This window comes from Puma concolor, chromosome B2 (genome assembly GCF_028749965.1).
Source record: "Puma concolor isolate L17-30 chromosome B2, mPumCon1.1.hap2, whole genome shotgun sequence".
Taxonomy (NCBI): Eukaryota; Metazoa; Chordata; class Mammalia; order Carnivora; family Felidae; genus Puma; species Puma concolor.
In genome coordinates this window covers 10,064,453-10,083,765 of record NC_141671.1, presented here as the reverse complement: position 1 = coordinate 10,083,765, position 19,313 = coordinate 10,064,453, and the positions used below count along the sequence as shown (strand labels likewise).

General features: G+C 41.4%; 1 long non-coding RNA gene and 1 pseudogene across 2 annotated transcripts in view; both read right to left on the bottom strand.

Moving 5' to 3' along the window:
- LOC147580717 (melanoma inhibitory activity protein 2-like) overlaps nt 1–5,436 on the bottom strand; it is a 31,021-nt pseudogene extending 25,585 nt beyond the window's left edge. Inside the window, exon 1 of the transcript XR_015250906.1 lies at nt 5,354–5,436. The product of XR_015250906.1 is annotated as a melanoma inhibitory activity protein 2-like (transcript). The remainder of the gene's footprint in view (nt 1–5,353) is intronic.
- Nucleotides 5,437–14,246: 8,810 nt separating this feature from the next.
- The window catches only part of LOC147580716 (uncharacterized), a 59,128-nt gene continuing 54,061 nt past the window's right edge, over nt 14,247–19,313 (bottom strand). Inside the window, exon 4 of the long non-coding RNA XR_015251031.1 lies at nt 14,247–16,017. This is a non-coding gene — a long non-coding RNA (uncharacterized LOC147580716). The remainder of the gene's footprint in view (nt 16,018–19,313) is intronic.

The window sequence follows — 19,313 nt, the reverse complement described above, 5'->3', positions numbered from 1 at the left end:
GCCACATGGTCCCTGTCGGAAGGTGTTGACTCTTCAGACAACTGGGACTGTTTCCTGGAAGTAAATGAGAAGGGCCTGCATCTCAATCACACGGAAGGAAGCATTCAGACCCACAGCTGATGAAAATAGCCACAGAGCCAGGCGTATTTTTCCTTTTTTGATGGTGTTTGTAGACACGGAGGAGTATCTAACTGAATATACGGTTTTCACGTTAAGCTACGCTAGGGAGAAAATATGAAAAGCTATATAGAAATGGCATATTATTAATAAGGAAATATCAAAACACGACAAGGGAAAATTCTGAAACACAGGTACACCAGCCTGGAATGAATGCGGGAGTCTCAACGACTGCATCATTAACGGCTCGGAAAGAAATGAAGTTGAGATACAAAGATCCGCAGATATCACTGAAAGATGGTCACACTGATAGAACCCACTAAGGGCGTGTTGACATCGCACATCTCTGACATTAACCGCTTTTCCTAACTTGACCATTTTCATTTTTTAAAAATTGTTTTACATGTTTATTTATTTTTGAGAGAGAGAGAGAGACACACACACACACAGAGTGCGAGCGGGGGAGGGGGAGAGAGAGGGAGACACAGAATCCAAAACAGGCTCCAGGCTCTGAGCTGTCAGCACAGAGCCCAACGCGGGGCTCGACCTCACAAACTGCAAGATCATGACCTGAGCCAAACCCAGACGCTTAACCTACTGAGCCACCCAGGAGATGCTTAATCATTTTCATTTGTTGCTTTACTCAACTGGTGATATTTTCTCCTTACATGCTCACTGACATCTTTGACGGGTAAACCCTGTCACTGAATGCTAACCTTTTAGCAGATATAAGCAGCAGAAAACTTCATTGCCTTTTTGTTGCCATCAGATAAAATTACCTGAACATATAGATCTGCCTGTTGTGTTACAGGCAGATGTTAGGTGTTGCATAAAATCAGGTAAATAAATGCTGTCAACAACCTCTGGGAGGCAGTTTGATCTAAGTGAAGAAGTCAGACGACTGGAGGATTCGCTTCTTGGCAGTTACATGACCTTGGGCAATTGTTTAACCCCTCCTTGCTTCAGTTTCCTGTTGTAGTGCGGATTATATGACATGATTGTAAGGAACCTGGCATGAAGTTAACTCTTGTATTGATTTCTCCTTCCTTGACTACAAAGAGCACTCAGTTGAGTTTATTCATTCATCTCATTTTTATTTTTCCATTCTCCTTATTGCAAACCCTGGGTTTGCCTTTGACCTTGCATACATCCTCAACAGCCCTCTAGAACTTCATAGATATATCCAGAAATTTGTCTTGCCTGTTACGCAATAGGAAGCAAGGACTATATGAGTACAAGGTGGGTGGATATGAAACGTCTTACTATCGTTTTTTTGTTTTATTTTTGTTGTTGTTTTGTTTTGTTTTGGTTTGGTTTTTTTTGCTACTAGAGTCAAACCCCCCTTGGCAGGGGTCAGTGTAATGGGTTTTTCCATTACAATTTCCTCCATGTTGGGGATCGAGAACTTCCTGGGGGCAGACATCTCCTGCAGAGAGTTTAAACAATGCAGTCAGGAGTAATAGTTGATGTTCCATATTCCAAGTAATAACCAAAATGTGGGTCATTTCTTCCTCTTTCAAACATGATTTTTTTTTATTTGTTGGTTGCGAGACATGCATCAGATTGCATGCATGTACGCATTTCTCATTACGTGGGGTTAGGCTTTCATTCAGCCTCCACTTCTTCCTGCACGAGAGATGGAAGTAACTATCAAGATGTGGAACAAGGAATTTTTGTTTCTTTTTTTGGTCAGGATAACAATGGCATGTTTTTATCTCCAACAGACTCAACAATGAAATATAATAAATAACAGAATGAGGAAGATTTTGACAATTTATACATGTGTATTCTAAAATGAAAAGGAAGCAGAGAGAATACTGCACTCAGGAGAGAACATTAAAAATGTCCAGCCCGTCATGGCAGAACGTGATCAGCATGGCTCAGAATACAGAGGTGATGCTGACATTGTTCACAAGATTGAGTTCAGCCAACCTGGAATGTGACGTGCGCTGACCGCCATTTAGCCAGAGATTTTTAAAAATCTATCTCAGCAGCATCTCCAGCTTTTAAAACTTACCTAAATTTTAACCCCAGGCATTCAGTCATGGGGCAAATATCCCGAATGTTAATTCTGAGAGACTAGAATCCTAAACTGTTATTGAGTTGAGTCACATACGTGCTTTGTGAACAGCACGATCAATGCTAAAAAGCAGTAACATTTCTACATATGTGTTTCTTGTCATTCCTCTCTCAATCCTCTTCATCTGACTCGTGGTAGCATCAGAGTCACACACAGCATTCAGACTCACGTATGCTCAGCGCTCCTGACTATTTTCACACTGAGAGTGATGCATGCATACCTGCAGGTCGGTGCCCTCTTAGCTCTAACCCATTCGATTTGTCACATGTCCCTGAGGACCATTTACAGAACTAGACATGTTTCACTCACAAATACTTGCAGACCATCTCCGTCTAGTCACTTAGGAATGCTTACTTGCACGTTGCTTGCGAGATGACCATCACAAACATACGTGCTTTTCCCACGTTACACTGTCACATATACACATGTGAAGGAGAAGTTGAATTTTAACATGACCTCCCTCCCTAAGGATCCATGATTTTCAAATTTCAAGTTCAGAGTTAGGATTAGCTCCTTCTCGAATCCCAGTTGCTCATTAGGGAAACAACTTTTCTCCACTGGGCTAAGAAAGACTGGGGACTGCTACAACACTGGATCATTTGAGCCAAACACACTTTAGCTTCAAAGATTTGTGCCCCATAGCATTTCTGCCTCTCAGTTCTCTTTTGCTTTGCATTTACTGACCCAAGTAAAGAATTGAACACCGATAGATAATGATGTCAGCCAGGGTATTATTGGGCCAGGCTTATCAAAGTCAGAGAAATCCATTCATCATGGATCATCAAATGAGGCTGAGCAATTTAAAAACCGGAATTTCTGGGCTCCCGTCCCGCTATGGCAGAACCACTTATAATTAGGTAAAGTAAATGTTTAACTTCTGAGTCGAGTGACCTAAGAGTAAATGTCCCTGCCACCCAGCTGGTCCTCATCCTCCCAAAAATATCTTCCCAAATTGCTTAAGAATTTTTAAAATTCCTTTCACATGGAGGAACATTATATGACAGTAGGAGAAGCCGTACGTTTACTTAGTATTGCATGAAAGTGTGGATAGCCTTACAGGGGGCACGTGTCCTTTAGTAAAATGCAGACCATTAAAATTTAGCACTAGAAGGATGATCTCCTAGGAGGAAGGTTGGCTGCTTGAGTATTGGTTCTCCCTCACTCCCCCCATCACCAGAGCTTTACCTCTTGGGGTTCTTGCTTGGTTCTGGTTACCACAGCCACCCCCAGGGATGGCATGCTCTGGGTCATGCGTTGACTAACGCCTCTTGGCATCTCTTAGCAAAGCAGATACCAGCTGGAATACTCAAATACAATGGTGGCAGAAAGAGAGGAAATGGAGAGGACGAGGGAGGGAAGGAAGACAGCGAACTAGCACTATGGGACTCCAGTCTGGAAGCTTTCCATGAGTAGGAGCTATTTAACCCTCACGTCAGTCATCCAAGGAAGATTTCAGTATTCACACGTCGTAAGGGGTACAAGACCAGAGAGATTTAGTAACTTGTCCGATGTCACCCATTGGTAGACGACAGAGCTGGAATCCTAACCCCGATGCGCGTGACCTTCCGGAGTCCACCTGGCTCCCATCCAGGGAGGGCCTGCTCCTTTAGAGTACCGAAGGATCCCCACAACTTTTCTGTTAAGTCTCTGGACTTCCTAACTCCTCATACCAAGTCCATCTCTATAGGGACAGTGCCAGAACCTTCCAAAGGAAACCACATCTCCAATAGACAATCGACTTCATGGGTAAGTCCAAGAGAAACATCCAGCAGCACCTGGATTTGACTCTTTGGTGTCTGGCTATCTAGCCTGAGACACCCCTTTCCAGGCGACTGGTTCTCCCTCAAATCCAGTAGGTCTCTGGACCCACAAAACTGTAGAACCTCATAACCATATAATCTCGCATGTATCTTCCACACAAGAGTTACACACAAATACAGTAATGGAGAGTATTTCTTCTATAGACGTTAGTACGACATTCTTTTCTGAGGAAGGCACTAAGTGCAGAGAGGAGGAGGAATGAGGATTTCTATTAAGACCCTGCTCATTTCTGAAGGCTCACCACAGATACTCGCTCCTGGGGATTTTTCTGAGGTCTCCATGTAGTCCAAATTTACCTATTTTCTAATCTCATAACGTTTTGTTCCTACCTCTATTACTGCCCTGAGATTATGCTGTCTTGTGGCATAATTAGTCGATGACAGCCCTCCGCCCCAAGAAAAGTGAAAGTGCCTTATTTCATGCAGTTATTGAGAACAGTTATTAGAACTGGTAACAGTAGTAATCGTATTAATAGCAACAACCAGTATTCCTTTGAGCACTTATCTTTGAGTCTCCCATCCACACAACGCTGGAGATAAAGAATATTAGTCTTTTTTTTTTTTTTTTTTTTTTTTTTTTGGTAGATGTAGGAACCAATGTTTTAAATAGTTAAACAACTTCCCCAAAGTCTCACACCAATATATGGCTTCAATCCCACATCTGACTAATTCCCAGAGGATACATTTTTTTTTTTTCCCAGTGACCACTAAATAAGTATTTACTTAAAGAATGAGGATAGTAAAACGTCACCTGTTTCTTAATTTTGGTCTATAAACGACCCAAAATAAATCAAACAGGCACACAGTTTTATAATAACAAAGTTATTAAGACCCCCTTGTTTTTAAGACCCCATAAGACCCTGCCTAAGTAAGCCCAATTTCAGACTTTTATTTCCAAGAGGCATCAGTAGTTCATAAAAACGTATGCGTGTTAAGAATACAAAAACAGAGATAAGAAGATAAGACCCGGTAGGTGTGGTCACAAGGTATAAACTCCTAGTTCTAGAAATAAGTCCTGGGGATGTAACGCACAGCATAGTGACCATAGTTAACAATACCGTCTTGTGTATTTGAGAGTTTCTGGGAGAACAGATCTTAAAAGTTCTCATCACAACACACAAAAATTGTAGCTATGTGTGGTGATGCATGTTAACTAAACATATTGTGGTGATCATTTCACCATATATACCTATGTCAAAACATTATGTTATAAAAATGAGTCCAGTGTTATGTGTCAGTTACATCTCAGTAAAAAAGACCATGTATCTGAAGATAGGACTTTCTATTTTTATCTCTGCCATGGTCTAGGCGGTCCTTCTACCAAGGATACTCCTACCTCTCGGCAAGCCAGCTGATTCACTACTACTCCAAGATGATCAGCCTCTCTGTCAACTTCTATAGATATTCCGTGGATCCTCAAATCCTTTGAGAAGGGATAAAACAAAACAAAGATCTGCATTAGTATGTATTAAGCAATGCGAATTCAGTATTATCATTTTTTAATAGAATTAAAAGTCTGCAAGAGACTGAGTAGTCTTCAGGTTATTTTCTGTGGGGAAGATATAACTCTTCATTCCTCGATGAATCATATTTCATGGTATTGTGCACAAAATCTGCGTGCCAGAGGTCAGTGCTGTGAATAGCAAATGATTTATGTGCTCGAATATTTAGATTTATCCCAGCTTTTGGATACAAAGACAGACCCTGGTCCACTGAGTCAGAGACAAGTCATGTCAATAACGTTAATCAGACATGAACAGATGAACAATGAGGGATATGAAATTTCCATTATTGATGGTGATGAAATTAGAAAGGAAAGAAAGAAAGAAAGAAAGAAAGAAAGAAAGAAAGAAAGAAAGAAAGAAAGAAAGAAAGAAAGAAAGAGAGAAGGAAGGAAGGAAGGAAAAAAGAAAGACAAGAAAGTCACATAAATACGGGCACACACTTAGGAGAGAACAGGAAAAGAAAGGAAAACAGATGTTCTGTTCCCTAGATCGCACAGGGCAGTTGGTGACAATGGCCACCAAAATGATGGGCCAACAGCAGTATCAGTCTCAGTAGATGTTATAAGACTAATTTTTTTTTTTTGCTGGTTTATCAACTAATCAAACTAGTTTGTTCAAATAAACTATTGTAGATTATTAATTATTACCAGTGTTAGGCTCTTGTGGAGGGAAACCAGGAAATACTAAAAGCTAGTTCTTTTCCTTCAGCTTCCTACAGTTTCCTTCACTGCACACTTGCTGAATGCCTACCATGTGCGAGCCATTGTTCCCATGTCTCTGTCCCACTAGACCAAGGAATCTTTGAGTGTAGGAACAGACGACCATGCGAGAAAACCAATATGATGCTGCATCATCAGCTTTACAAACCAGAAGGATGGCCTTTGGGAAGGCTTCCCAGAAGGGATCTTGATTGAGAAGCTCTTCATTAATGAGTAAAAGCTACATATTTGAGGCAACCTGTGCATGAGACATTATGCCACTTCTAGCAAACAGTGAAAGAATCCACATGGTGGAAGAGTGAAGTCTTTAAGGAAATGGAAGTTGAGGCCAGCTGGAAAGGAGGGTGAGGGTGGGCATAAAGGGTCCCGGATGCTGTGATCTGGAACTTGAACAAAATGCATGTGCAGAAAAATATAACCAAGAGCATAAAGGAGTAAATGAACATGAATAATGGTTAGAAGCTAAACCTTCAGAGGACCCATCTTGCAGGCCGAATAACCAGAGAAATGACAAGACCACCATGGCAGACAAAACAACCATTCGTAACTCCCCTTAGCTTGCTTGCCTCCAACCACCAAGACAAAAATCTGGAGACTGGCCTCCCTTCAGAGGTCTGGTCACGTGACCGGTGATAATGCTCAGGCCAATGAGCTTAAGTCAATGTCTCCTGGGGCTTCTCTAGATACACACACACCAGCAAATTGTGCTAGCTACTTATTCAACGATTTTTCACCCCTAATTAAAAGAAAGACCAACCAACCAAGCTTCCCCTCACTCTCCTGCCACTACCTGTTCTCTGCCTTTGAAAGGGCCTCGCAACCTTGTGAATCTTCAAGAGCCAATTTAAGACCTTGGCAGAAAGGACAGGGCACTGTTTCCTAAACTGAGATCAATCTCATCAAATAAATCATTCCCGCTTGAAGTGTCTCTTCCAGTGAGCAGACCATCACTGGCCATCTGATTACAATTTATTTCCTAAGGTAAGTAAACAAAATTTCATTTTTCTACATCATCAGGTTCAACCAAGCTAGAAAACCCAAACAGCTGAAAGGCAGATACACGGTGGCTAGAGTGAAACCCTGATGGGTTTGCCTTCAGATGGCCATACAATATCATCTAATGGCATGAGCACCAGGCAGAAAGGCAGATTCTGGTACATGCTTTGTCTTTAATTAGATGAGGCAGTTAGATTAACTACGAAATGAGGACACCAATTGGAAGTCATGACCTGGAACCAGATTCATTCCCTGGGGTTGAAGACACAACCCAGGGTGTGGGCACAAAGAAACCCATGAATAAGTGTCCAGGAGAAGTTTAGAACAACTACTGTGTTCTTCTCCTGCTTTATTTTATATTATTTTTTAGTTATATGATGTATTTATTTAAATTCAAGTTAATTAACATACAGTGTAGTATTGATTTCAGGAGTAGAACCCAGTGATTCATCACTTACATACAACACCCAGTGCTCATCCCAGCAAGTGCCCATCCCCCATTTAGCCCATCCCCCCAACCACCTCCCCTCTAGCAACCCACAGTTTGTTCTCTGTATTTAAGAGTCTCTTATGGAATTTAAGAAACACAACAGATGAACATTGGGGAAGGGAAGGAAAAATAAGATAAAACCGTAAGAGACTGTCCTGCTGTATTTTATGCCCTCCTTTCTAGATGGTGGCCTTCTGCTTCTAGGTCACAGAGCCACCATGACCCATCTCTTTAATAGCCGGGGACAGTAAGGATTATCAGCAAGGCAGTACCTGGGCACCAAGAGCTAACCAGAAATACTTGCCATAACTGGGTTCCAGTCAGAGTAATGCTAACAGGAAGTGTGACGTTTGAGTTTGTTAAATCTAAAGTAATGGAACCCTGCCTTCCTAAAGCTGAGATTGGTCTTAAAGGCAGAGGGGCTGTGTGCCTCCTCCTGGGGGACAGGTGGTACGGCTGTGTGGAAAGGATGGCCTCTCACCAGGAAGCAGGCAGGACCCAATAGGCCTGTTTTATTTGGTAAAATGAAGACCTTGGATCTCTCAGTTTACTCTTTCTTCATTGTCCTTCAACTAGTCTAAGATCCAATGCAGAGATTTACCGAAATGTAGAGCTACACAAAATAGGGATTTTTCTGTATTTAAATTTGATGAGGGAACCTTAGAAGTAGCCTTACCACCACCCCCCCCCCCACCAAAAAGTAGATTCCAATGTGTATCAGACCCCTGGGGAGACACTGAGTCAGACAGAGTTTAATTAAAGAACAAAAACAATTACTTAATTAGCTCTAGACCAGTTCATTTTATACACCATCAAAAAAGATCCATACGCACGATGTGAATAATAGCGAGTAACAAAGTCATACTATGCCAGTATCACCCCAAATTTGAAAACCCATTTCGTAATGCCCTCCTTGTATTGTTGCAGGCTGTATTGTTTACTTTTTGTGTGATTGCTAATTGTTACATAGTTCTCTGCTGGGGCTTTGAATCCCTTAATGCATCCCTTAGAAATTCTTAGTTTCACAGCTTCTGAAAGGACAACAGAGCTAAAAACAGAAGGGAATACAGTAGCAAACCCCTGCTGGTGTGATCCTATATAGCTTACTCAGAATGGAAATCTTGTGTTTATCCATTTGCATATCAACCCCAACCTGTGCAGGAATATCAATTGCTTTCCATAGCTGCTTTCCCCTTTGTTTTTCCGAAAGTGAAGGCAGGCCAGTGGTGCATGCTGATAAGGTGGTATCTTCTCCCCCCAACACCCAGAGGGATTGTACTAATCATCGAACTTCAGTCTGTCTCAGAAACAGGTATTTTTTTGAGTAGAAGATTTGACAGGAGGTGTAAAGTTTTCTATTAATAAAACAAATTGACAAATCAACACAAGATTTTATTTAGAACAAATGTATTTTAATGTTTATTTTGACAAGGCTAGATACAGCACGCTCTCATCCCTGATTCTGATTAATACATGGGTACCAAATGAGATGCCAGAATGTGGCACGCATTAGCTCAGTTATCCTACTTCAAGGGCTTGAATTTTGATAATCAGAATATAATAACTTAAGTGCTTTTTTCAAATGTCAATGTCTGATCCACAAGTATGACATACGCTAGAAAACAGGCATTCTAAACAGCGCACAGGATAAAATCTCAATAAACTGATAGCTTCTACCTGCCGGAGAAAAAAATCCAACAAGAGAGCACAGAGGAAGACGGACTAAAACAAAATAGGTCTAAGTTCTGGCACGACATAACTGTAATGAGGAACAAAGGGGTCAGTTTAAGGAAGACAGTGATCACAGCTGCTGCCATAAAGGCCGGGACACTGTACCACTGCCATACATATTCAAGGCTGATAACGAGCGTGTAAGAATGTCGGAGCTGTGACCGCAAGAATGGAGGTGCTTTCTACTCGTGAGCAAGAAAGAATCCTTTGACTTCTGGTTGTAGCAATGATTATCAGAATCTGGATCTTGCTTCTGTTGAAAAAGGTTCAGCCTACTTTTCATGGGATTGCTTCATGGCCTGACACTTCCCCATGGCTTTCAGGAGCTAGGATTGCACGTCAAACATGTAGTCATTTATCTATATAGTTTCGGAACTATCTGGAAAATTCTAGCACCACTAACTAATGGGCATCTTTATTCGTACACTGGAGAGAAGTGCTAAAGGAATAGAGGATAAGCGTGAGAGAGACATGCGTCATCTCCATCCCACCCCCACCCCATCCTATAAAAACATACTACATATTGAGAGGTCCTCACACATGCTGAGTAAAAGTCTTTTGTTGATGACATTCAAAACCTGATTCTAAAATTCACGTGGAAATACCAAGAACTTAGAATAGCCAAAACAACTTTGCAAAACAACAAAGTCAGAGAAATAATATGCCCTGATTTCAAGACTTTCTCTCTCTCTCTCTCTCTCTCTCTCTCTCTCTCTCTCTATATATATATATATATATATATATGGTATCAAGATAGGAAATTAATTCAATGGAAGGAATAGAAAATCCAGAAATAGCCCACATATATATGGCTAATTGGTTTGGGATTTTTTGTTTGTTTGTTTACAAATACGCTAGGGCAATTCAGTGGGGGAAATAAAAAGTTTTTAAATAACTGTGCAAGACAAAAACTGCAAAAAAGTAAAGCTTGACCTTGACTCATTACCATACCCAGAAATTAATTTTTTTTAAGATTTTATTTTCTTAAGCAATCTCTACACCCAACGGGGGGGATCAATCTCATGATCCCAAGGTCAAGAGTCTCATGCTCTACCAAATGAGCCAGCCAGGTGTCCCCAGAAATTAATTTTAAAATGGATCATAAGTTCAAATATAAAACCTAAAATTATCCACCTTCTGGAAGAAAATCTTAGTGACTTTGGATTAGGCAAATATTTTTTAAATTATTTTCAATGTTTATTTATTTTTGAGGGAGAGAGAGCACAAGCAGGGAAGGGGCAGAGAGAGAGAGGGAGACACAGAATCTAAAGCAGGCTCCAGGATCTGAACTGTCAGTACAGAGCCCGACACAGGGCTCGAACTCATGAGCTTTGAGATCATGACCTGAGCCGAAGTTGGTAGCTTAACTGACTGAGCCACACAGGTGCCCATAGACAAATATTTTTTTAACTAGGATCCAAGAAGAAAAAAAATGATTGAATGGACTTCACAAAAAAATTTTTTTAAATACTATAACTTCACTATTGAAAAGGTACTGTTAAGAAAATGAAAAGGCTACAGATTGGGGAAAAAAAGGATATGCAAAACTAATATCGGGTGCACATATAAACATATCTGAACTCATATGCAGACCGTGTTACAAATTCTTATAAGTCCAGAAGAAAAGCAAACAATCCAATAAAAAAAAGGAAAAGGATTTTAAAGACGACATACAGATGACAAAATGAGTGCATGACACATTTTCAACATCGTGGGTCACCAGAAAAAATGGTCGATGGAACCACTAGATGTCACAAGGATGGCTACAATTTAAAAAAAAATAAATTATAAAAATGGAAGATGCCAAGTGTTGGCAAAAATGCGGAGCAACTAACCCTTTATTCATCGCTTCTGGGAATGCAAAATAGAATTGCACTCGGGAAAAATAAACGGGTGGTCCTTTGTCACGTTAAATAGACACATACAATATGGTCCAGCAAGTCTACTTCTAAGTGCTCATCCAAGAGAAATGGAAACATGGGTCCCCGCAGAGATGTGTACTCAAGTTCAAAGCTGCTTTATTTATGTTAACAGTTGTCCAAAAACTTGAAAGAAGTCAAATACTCATCAGCTGGAGAAGGGATAAACGAATAGTGGTGTAGTCACACAATGAAACACTCTTCGGCAACGAACAGGAGGGCACATGGACACATCAACACCTTACGTGCTCTCAAGAGGCTTCTGTTAAGTGTGAGAAGCAGACGCAAATGATTGTGTGATTCCATTAATATGAAATTCCAGAAAAGCCAGACTAAAGTGATCAGGATTGCCAGAGGTCAGAGAAGCAGGAGAGAGGAAACTGACTACAAAGAAGCACAAGGAGACTTTTAGGGGTAGTAGAAATGGTCCGTATCATGATCCTCATGTGGTTCTAGGACTGTATACGCTCGTCAAAAGCCATTACATAACATACTTAAGTTGAATTTTATTGTACATAAATTATACCACAATAAAGCTGCTCCTACCCCCTGAAAAAAAAAATACAGGCTGCAATCAATCCTTTGTGTATCATATTGGATATAGCAGGAGGCTATATAATATAAATTGAATGGGTTCTTCTGAAAGAGACGTCGTGGAGATACTGGTCCCAACTGATCTCCAATCCTAGGAAAACTGCTTTAAATTTTGTGCCTGTGGGCCTCTTTGAAACAGTGATCAGGAGTGAATTAAGACACTGGTACTTATATTTATCATAGCAAACAAAATGATCTCCGCAATTTGGTCAAAAGGTTACAGACATACACAAAAAATATGAAGGAAGAGCAAATAAATGTTTGAAACATGTAGCAAAGCAGACACATCTTCTATCCATGGATCTGTAATGTCTGATGGGCCAAATGTCTATGGGTATCAGAAAATTAAACGTGAGTATAGCCTGTTGGCTGGCAAGTCTAAAATTCGGGAGTCTCTATTTGCACACAGGTGCTATAGTTAGTTATGACCATACAAAATTGAATAACAGATGAAACGCACAATAATGAAAGGTATCTTAAAAGGACACAAAATGATATGTACATATCCTAATGATCTTTTAACATGCACGGGAAATCAAAAGACATACCTAAAAATGTTGACAGTGATTGTCCATGAATGGGTTGTTGATTTTTTTTAATTCTATCTTATAATTTCCAAATTTTGTATGAGAATGTACTACTTTCATAATATTGTCTTTAGGTATACAGAAAAGAATGCAAATAACACATAAAAATGCCTTTTCAGGGAAGAGCTTACCAGCAAATTTATCGTGATAGGTAATTTGTTCTGTGTTACGTATCGTGTTTACCTGTTCACGTTTTTCTTACTATTGAAGAACTTTGCAAAAACATTCTCACATCTTGCAGGAAATGCTGACCTCCAAATAGCTTAGCTTCCACAAGAGTCAGGTCATTTAAGCAGGACCACAATGGCTAGGAATACTATCTGGGCAGGTAATTCAACAACTTAATATCAGTCATGCTCAGGAATGGAAGCTCTCTCATCGTAAATGGTTTCTCCAAAGGCTATAGTCAGTCTGAAACAGATAGTTTCCTATGACAACAAGCTCATTAGTATATTTTTAATAGGACTTAAAGGTACTAAACCAGAGAAGTCATTTTCTTGAAAGTAATTGCAGAACAAGACATTTTATCAAAGCATATGAAATGTGTTGAAAAACTTACAAAGAAAACTGATGCTGTGGGAAATTTCAAGTACATTTCATATTGACAACCCAAAATATGAGAAAAATGTTTCGTGCATGTTTTGGGGAATGTTCATGCAAGATAACAGACTTTGAATATAAACGAGTACCTAGAAAACATTTCTGAATTGCTTAAAAGGATATCTGTTCTTTTAAAAATGTATGGATTTGTGAAGGAACTACCAGTAAATACCGGAGGGAATAGAGTTATTGACCAGGTCTACAAAGCTATGCATTGCTCCAAAGACATTCTACTTGTACTCACGAAAGTACAAAAAATGAAAAAAGTAAAAACTTTTTGCAATGGCAAATACACTGTACAGGATCAAACTCAATCACCAAACATTATGCATTATATAACAAATTCATTTGGACCACTACCTGGAACACAAGTAATTGCTTTATCAAAGAGATAACAGGGGCCACTGGGTGGCTCAGTCAGTTAAGCATCCGACTTCAGCTCAGGTCATGATCTCATGACTCATGAGTTTTGAGCCCTGCATCAGGCTCTGTGCTGACAGTTCAGACCCTGGAACCTGCTTTGGATCTGTGGCTCCCTCTCTCTCTGCCCCTCCCCTGCTCATGCTCTGTCTCTGTCTGTCTGTCTCTCTCTTAAAAATAAACATTAAAAAAGGAGATAACGAGAATATCCAATATTTGGCAAATTCTTAGCATATACCAATAACTAATCTAAGAATTACTATTTCATATTAGTTCATAGAATCTTGAGCTTAGAAATAGTATTTTTCAATCTGACTTTTCCTGGAAATGTTAAATTGTATGATTGGCCCTCTTGACCACCTGTCCCTAAATCCATACCAAAAATATTTAAATTAAGTGCAGACACTTAAAAAAGTGTAGATACTTTTTTTTTTTTTTAATTTTTTTTTTCAACGTTTATTTATTTTTGGGACAGAGAGAGACAGAGCATGAACGGGGGAGGGGCAGAGAGAGAGGGAGACACAGAATCGGAAACAGGCTCCAGGCTCTGAGACATCAGCCCAGAGCCCGACGTGGGGCTCGAACCCACGGACCGTGAGATCGTGACCTGGCTGAAGTCGGACGCTTAACAGATTGCGCCACCCAGGCGCCCCTATACTTTTTTTTTTTTTTAAGTAAATTCTACCCCTGGTGTGGGGCTCGAACTCAGGACCCCAAGATAAAGAGTCACATGCCCTACCAACTGAGCCAGCTAGGTACTTCAATGTAGCTACTGAAAAAAAAAAAAAAATGTTTATCTTTGAGAGACAGAGGGGCAGAGAGAGAGGGAAACAGAGAATCCCAAGCAGGTTTTGCACGGTCAGCACAGAGCCTGACATGGGGCTTGAACTCAGGAACCGTGAGATCATGGCCTGAGCCAAAACCAAGAGCCAGGCACTTAACCAATTGAGCCACCCAGGCACCTCTGAAGCTTTTTTTTTTTTTTTTTTTTTTAATGTAGCTTTAAGGAGCAAATGAACTCTTTCAGACAAATTTGCCATGAATACCAGGGGAAAGGCTCTTCTCACACCGTCCTTGGTACTACTCAAATCCTACCTGACACTTTTCTGACTGATCATTGTTCTACATTATGCAGCACATTTTGTCAAATTATTCATAATTGCCTATTATTTGCATTATTGATTCCATGTATTGTCACGTATCGGTGTTTATCTAGAACGTGTCCATGTGCTTCATTTGAATGCAGTGTTACCTCTGAATCTCAGGCCGGTTTTAATTTACCTCTATTTTCCTGGGGCCCAGGACAATGCTGGGTACACTGTAGGTGGTTCAGTTGCCTTGAGCTGAAGTCCATTAAGCACTAATGCTTAGAAAGAATTTTCCTCACCTCCGGATGCAGTCTAATCACCTTGGGAGAGTCTCAGAGGTGAGGTGATATTCAAGTGCAAGACTGCCCGCACAAGTAATTAGCGGAAGGCAAGCAGGACCCCGCTCATTGGCAGAGGAAGTTCAACAGAGGCATCTTCAGCAGGGCAAAACCAGTTTCCAAGTGCAGTGTTCCATGACCTTCCTCCCCGCCCTGGCTAAAAGCAAATGGAATTAAGAAGTGTCAAACATGCCCACTTCCATGTGGCCCCGGGCCCTGCTCTGGCTCATTACTGACTGGATGACTCCAGGCATCTCCCTCGACCTCACCCAGCCTCGTTGTCCCCTTCTGCAATTTTGGAGTGACCTCGGAGGTCTTAATGAGGCAGTAGAAGCAAAGCACTTTCTCTCCTAGCAAGCCCGCAACCAATGACGGCTGTTACCCTCGCCTCTTAGCAGACCGCTGGCAGGGCAAAGCAGCGGGGATGTGTTGTTTAACAGCAGACTGTTCGGCAGATACTACCAAAGGCCGCAGAAGGCCTCTCCCAGACTGGGACTGAACCCAGGCGACACTGGCCGGGTTCCTTTCACCTGGTGAATCCGTAGGGCACACCTACCGAAGACTTACTATTTGCCAAAAGGGGTGTCCTACCGGAGCCTCTCCCAGAAGCTCCAAGTAGATGTGAGCCCCACAGGTACTGGCCCAGGTTCAGCTCCAGCCGCAGTGACCTTGAGCTTCCCGCCCCCGATGCCAGGCTGGGGGATCCCCTCCATGCTCCTGGTGATGCGTTAGCTTCGCGCATAGGATGGACGGGGCCCAGGCTTCCGGCCTCCGTGGCTGAATAGCGAGGCCGCTCAATCCGTGGGCCTCGGTCTCCTCGTGAGGCACACGTGTCATCATCACGCTTGCCTTCCTCAGAGTAGGATTTGATCATCGGAGAAACCAGGAGACTCCCAAAAATATGTTTGGGAAACGTAAGCCCTTCTTATTTCCTCAAGATGGCACTTGAGACATCCTTAAGAGACGCATCTCTCGGCCCCCGTGGGGGTCCTGGACAAGTCACCAGACTCAGCCTGCCTGGAAAATGGAATAATAAGTCCATCTCACTACAACAGCGTGAGATGGGAAAATGCAAATAGTACCACGGCCTCCGGCAAAGTGCAAGGCCAGCAGAAAGTGGACATGGATTCAATGTTTCTCCTCAGAAAGTGGCTCAAGTTTCCGTCTGAGGGATATTGAAAGAACCCGAAACGTATCTATTGCGACACAGAAAAACAGAACCAGCACTGGGGTCGCTCTCCCTCACCCTGCCTGGATGAATCTTTGGCTCTTTCTTTCTCTCTGCTCTGACACGTTTTTCATTTAATTATGAGTGTTGAACCCAAAGTTTCACCATTTTTTGCCCCCTCTTTTTTCTTTAGGCTCTTCCTTTTTTTTTTTTTTTAATTTTTTAAAATAATTATTTACTTTTGAGAGAGAGACAGAGTGTGAATGGGAGAGGCGCAGAAAGAGAGGGAGACACAGAATCCGAAGCAGGCTCCAGGCTCCGAGCTGTCAGCACAGAGCCCGATGCGGGGCTGGAACTCAGGAACCATGAGATCATGACAAGAGGGGAAGTCAGATGCTTAACCAACTGAGCCACCCAGGCGCCCCTAGGCTGTTCCTTTTCTAACAGATTCTCCACACCCTACAGCACCACCTCCCTTAGGAATTAGGAAGACAAAAACAGTCCTCCAGGGGACCGAGCTCCGGCCCAGCTTGCCTCAGCCCTGCTCATTCCCAGGTCTGCCCTGGATGTCGCTAAGTCCCTGGTCCCCTTGGAGATTCGGGATGCAGGGATCACAGGGGGTGCATTCAGCACATGCATTCTTTCAATCTCTGTAAAAATGAAAATACAGCAGGTATTGTTGCTGTCAGTCTCTATGCCAAAACATTCTGCCCATGTTGACCAACGAAGTTAAGTCCATTAGAACTACTGGTGAGCAGCCTTCTTTCCAAGACAAGGAAGACTCAAAAATCCCAGGCTGCTGTAAACAGCAAGAAAATTGTTTTTAAAGGCATTCTCTTCGGCTCTTAATTCTATTTGGCCTTTGACTATGAGCAAATTAACATGGTCTTTGACATCAGCAGAGTGAAGGCAAGGCACTGAGAAGTGAGTGGAAGAAGATTTGAATAGAGCCAAATATTCCATATGTTACCAGAAAATGTGGGTCCATCCTGCTCTCTCTTCCCATATCCAACAACCCCCAAACCGTACATGCTTCTCTACAATAACAACCCAATGAAAAAGTCATTCAAAAGATGCTTAGACATATAGCATTATATAGAGTGCAAACAAAACATTTTATTAAGTTATAACATATATATAATGTATACGTGTTATATATCAGATATACGTATATATCAGATATGTGTTATATATCAGATATATATGTGTTATATATATATATATACATATATATATCTGATATATAACATATATATGTGTATATATAACATATGTAATATGTAAGGATGCCTTATGAGGAGGTAGCACAGCATAGTTGTTAAGACCTTAGTCTGGGTTTGAATCCTGACCAGGCTCTTCAGTAGCTAGTGACCTTAACCAAAATCTTTTACTATTTCTGAGGCCACGGTATTTGATCAGAGACATGCAAATACAATAATGTAATTCTTTTGCTGTATCCTTCCATGGGCTGCCTAGCACCAATTCAAAGAACTCATCCTGAAGATTCTGTTCCGCTAGAACAGCCTCTAGTACCGGAATCTGTATCAGTGTTTCTGTCGGTGGGGATGCAAACTGGTGCAGCCGCTCTGGAGAACAGGATGGTGCTTCCTCAAAAAGTTAAAAATAGAGCTACCCTACCAGCCAGCAATTGCACTGCCAGGCATTTACCCAAAGAATACAAAAACACCGATTTGAAGTGATACATGCACCCTGATGTTTACAGCAGCACTATCAACAATAGCCAAACTATGGAAAGAGCCCAAATGTCCATTGACTGGTGAATCAATAAAGACGACAGAATACTACTCGGCTATGAAAAAGAATGAGATCTTGCCATTTGCGATGATGTGGATGGAGCCAGAGGGTATTAGGCCAAGTGAAATAAGTCAGTCAGAGAAAGACCAATACCATATGATTTCACTCATATATGGAATTTAAAAAACAAAATACACGAACATAGGGGAAGGAAAAAGAGAGAGGGAAACAAACCATAAGGGACTCTTAACTATAGAGAACAATCTTAACTATAGAGAACAATCTGAGGTGGGTGGGGGGTCGGTTAGATGGGTGATGGGTATTAAGAAGGGCACTTGTTGGGATGAGCACTGGGTGTTATATGTGAGTGATGAATCACTAAATTCTATACCTGAAACCAATTTGACCATATATGTTAACTAACTAAAATTTAAATAAAAACTTGAAAAAAAAAAACAAACCTGTATCAGTGTTTAACCAGAGAAGAACCAGTAAGAGATAGATGACAAATAGATAGATACATAGATAAGTAGGTGATAGATATATAGATAGAGATTTATTACGGAAAATTGGTTTCCATTTGTGAGAGCTGAATACTCAAGCCAGAATTCACAGGCCAGGCCGTCAGGAAGGGTCATGAGCAAAATGAAACTCCAAGGGCCAAGCTGTCGTCCACAGATGGAATTTCTTCCACAGAGGCTCACCTGGAGCCTCCACTTCTAACTCTAGTTCTCTGGATGTTTCTACCACATCTGCGGTTCCTTCCTCCACTGGAGTCATGAACCCCTCAAAGTCATCCGTGAGGGTTGGAATCAACTTCTTCCAAAGTCCTCTACATACTGTAGGATGTACTGTAAGGGAAACCTCAGCCCTGATTTTAAGGCCTTCCAACTGATGTAGTCAAGCCCACCCAGGTTATCCACAGAATTGCCTTGACTTAAGTTCAGGTGATTAGAATGGCTAATTACATATGCAAAATACCTTCACAGCAAGACCTTGACTAGTGTTGGAATCACTCTGCTAGTGTAGACAGGACTGTTGTCTGCTCAAGTTGACACATGAAAACATTATCACAGATATTTTAAAAACCGAATAGCTAGGTATCCACCTAAAAATAAAAACCAAAAATTGCAAGTCCTCTGCATTGAAAACTACAAAATCACTAGGAGAGGTACGTTAAAAGATATAAAGAGGAGCGCCTGGTTGGCTCAGTTAGTTAAGCGTTCGACTTGGGCTCAGGGCATGATCTTGCGCTTCACGGGTTCAAGCCTCCCATCGGGCTCTGTGCTGACAGCTTGGAGTCTGGAGCCTGCTTCAGATTCTGTGTCTCTCTCTCTCTCTGCCCCTCCCCTGCTCATGCTGTCTCTCAAAAATAAATAAACATTA